This window comes from Peromyscus maniculatus, chromosome 7 (assembly GCF_049852395.1).
Source record: "Peromyscus maniculatus bairdii isolate BWxNUB_F1_BW_parent chromosome 7, HU_Pman_BW_mat_3.1, whole genome shotgun sequence".
Lineage (NCBI taxonomy): Eukaryota > Metazoa > Chordata > Mammalia > Rodentia > Cricetidae > Peromyscus > Peromyscus maniculatus.
Genome location: NC_134858.1, coordinates 98,110,327 through 98,112,837, shown reverse-complemented (window position 1 = coordinate 98,112,837; position 2,511 = coordinate 98,110,327). Strand labels below are relative to the sequence as shown.

The following is a 2,511-nucleotide window of genomic DNA, read 5'->3' as shown; positions in this document are numbered from 1 at the left end:
TCGGCTCACTCATTTTATTAAGGAAAAATGCCAGCAAAGGTAAGGAGGTCAGTCACAAGGCCAATTTCTCCACCACCATGGTGTTCCTGGCTCCAGACACCAAGGGCGCCCACCTGCAGGCCGCTAGCAGCCTCCCTGGGCTCGCCGCCACCGCCTGTCTCCCACACTTAGCTATCTCCTAGCAATGTCAAAAACTTTTCGTTTTTACACAGGAATTGCAGATGATATCTGGTCTCCGTGCTACGCCTCCATATATCTTTAAAATAGGCGCCTTTCTTGTTTTCCGTGGGCCTGTTTTCTTTTTTGGCGGGTGTGACTTTTCTGCGGATGCGATCCGTTTCCTTTGAATCTGGCCTGACCTGATCCGGTAGCCCAATTTCACCGCCCACCCGGAGGGAGCGACTTCGTTGCGTGCACCGGTGTCTGGTGCCACCTTGTGGTGAATTCTGCAATATTCTGTTCCCACTGGAGATGAAGTTCCCTGAGCTTCCCGCTCAGAGAAAGGGAAAAGCTCAGGCTGGTTTTCCGGGAACCAGGAGTCAATTGGAGAAAGTCTCCAGGCCTAGACCGGAACACAGCTCCATTGTCGCTTGCAGAGTTTAGCAGCCACCATGTCCTCACTCTCCATCTCTGGCACCAGAGAGAGTGCCCCGCGGCTGGCTCTCTTTTCTAGGTTCTCTGCCTCTGTCTGACTCTGAAGGCACTCTGAAGGATCTCAGCCCTAGGAGGACTCGAGTTCGAGGTCAGTCTGTGCAGCACAGAGAACCTTTGGAAAAAAGGAAGGAAGGAAGGAAGGAAGGAAGGAAGGAAGGAAGGAAGGAAGGAAGGAAGGCAGGCAGGCAGGAAGGAAGGAAGGAAGGAAGGAAGGAAGGAAGGCAGGCAGGAAGGAAGGAAGGAAGGAAGGAAGGAAGGGAGGGAGGGAGGGAGGGAGGGTGGGGGGAAGACAATGGAGATGATGATGACTTCAAGGAGGAAGGAGGCTGCAAGAACAAAACCTAAGCCAAACCAAGTTATCCCTCTTCTTTTTGTTGTACACTCTATTTTTAGCCTGTCCCTGGACCGGACTGACTTTCTAGAGGTACTCCTCAGGTCAAGGGTCAGCAGTAATGGAGAATCCCACTGCCGTCCCATCATGCTAAAGCAATGTGTACACTCTGAAGTTGGGAACAACATCAGAGTTGACTAAAACTGTAGATCTTGTTTTATTTTTCTGGCTCCTGGGACCCTCATGTTCCCTTGCCAGAATTGGAGGTTCACAAAGCGTCCAGCGTCCGCTCCTTATATCCCTTAGTGAGCAGTGGCCAGTTCTGGGAGAGGCTGTGAAATCTCCTTCTACACCCAGGAGAACCCAAGCAGGGGCCCTCCAGGGACCTGAAAAAGCACAAAGTAGCTCCAACCTTGCTCCTGAACTGCTCACCTACCACGTGCTGTAGGCTTCCAGATCGCCTAGGGATGGCCGGCAAGGCGTGCACCAGTCGGCTCACTCATTTTATTAAGGAAAAATGCCAGCAAAAGTAAGTCCCAAGGCCTATTTCTCCACCACCATGGTGTTCCTGGCTCCAGACACCACCGCACATTCAGCTCGTTATAAGGTCGAGACTGCAGAGCACGCACAAGGCTTGGGGTAGGCTGGCGGAAGGGGCAGAGGTCAGGCCTGTTGACACCCTCCTGCGGCCCTTAGCCGGGGGAAGCCGCTTCATTCACTGGATTCCCCTGTCTCAACTGTCGGGCCTTTGGAGCCAGACAACGTTCAACAGTTCCCCTCTTGGACGCCGCCGCCTAGATTATGGGAGACTGCTGTGTCTTCACTAAGGAGTTTTCCTCTGGTAGACGACAGCAAGAAGACGCTGAAGTGTCAGTAATTTACGAGGTACTCTTTTTCAGATAAAAGGATTTTCCCACTTACAAAAAAATTGGAAGGCTCTAAACGTTTGAAATTTGTCCAATTTCAAGTAGTAATATGCAGAGGCATTAGGCTGTCAGCTGCTGGATGGGCGCCCCTGGACAAACAGTGGGGCTGTAAAGGGTGAGGAGTCAGAGATGCGCGGGATCTGTTCTGTTGGTCTTTATTGAATATGCTCTGTTGGTCTTTACACACACAGACTCTGTGGAATGGTTTGTCAGTAGCATCCTTTCCAACTACCTTTCTGCTTTTTCTCTCTCCCCCTCCCCCCACCATCTCCTTCCCTTCCCCTCGTCTTCCATGTTACTCCTTTCTCCTCCTGGCTCCCTTTCTTTCCTTCCTCCCTCTCCCTTTCCTCTCTCACTCCCTTCCTTCATTTTCCACTCATCAAAGTTTTAAACTCTGAAGGCCAAGGAAAGCCTCAAGCCGAAGTGTTAATCGAGAGCTTGGGTGTGAGGCGTGGCTCTAAGCATGTTGCCGAAAAAGCTCCTTTGGCCAGTGCTGCAGGAAGTGGGACCCTTTGTCCAACGCCTTATTTTTACACCTCAAATGTTTATTCTCAAGTTGGGATTGTTGAACTAAGTGCCATTTAAAATGTTTGAGAGAGC

The 2,511-nt window shown here is 51.2% G+C and overlaps 1 long non-coding RNA gene across 1 annotated transcript; it reads right to left on the bottom strand.

Annotated features, from left to right (window-relative positions):
- On the bottom strand, positions 1 to 1,732 carry LOC143274148 (uncharacterized). Its single transcript, XR_013052579.1, has 2 exons — positions 1,422 to 1,732; positions 1 to 766 (listed from the first exon to the last, which is right to left on the bottom strand). It is a non-coding gene; the product is annotated as an uncharacterized LOC143274148 (long non-coding RNA).
- Positions 1,733 to 2,511: the final 779 nt, after the last annotated feature.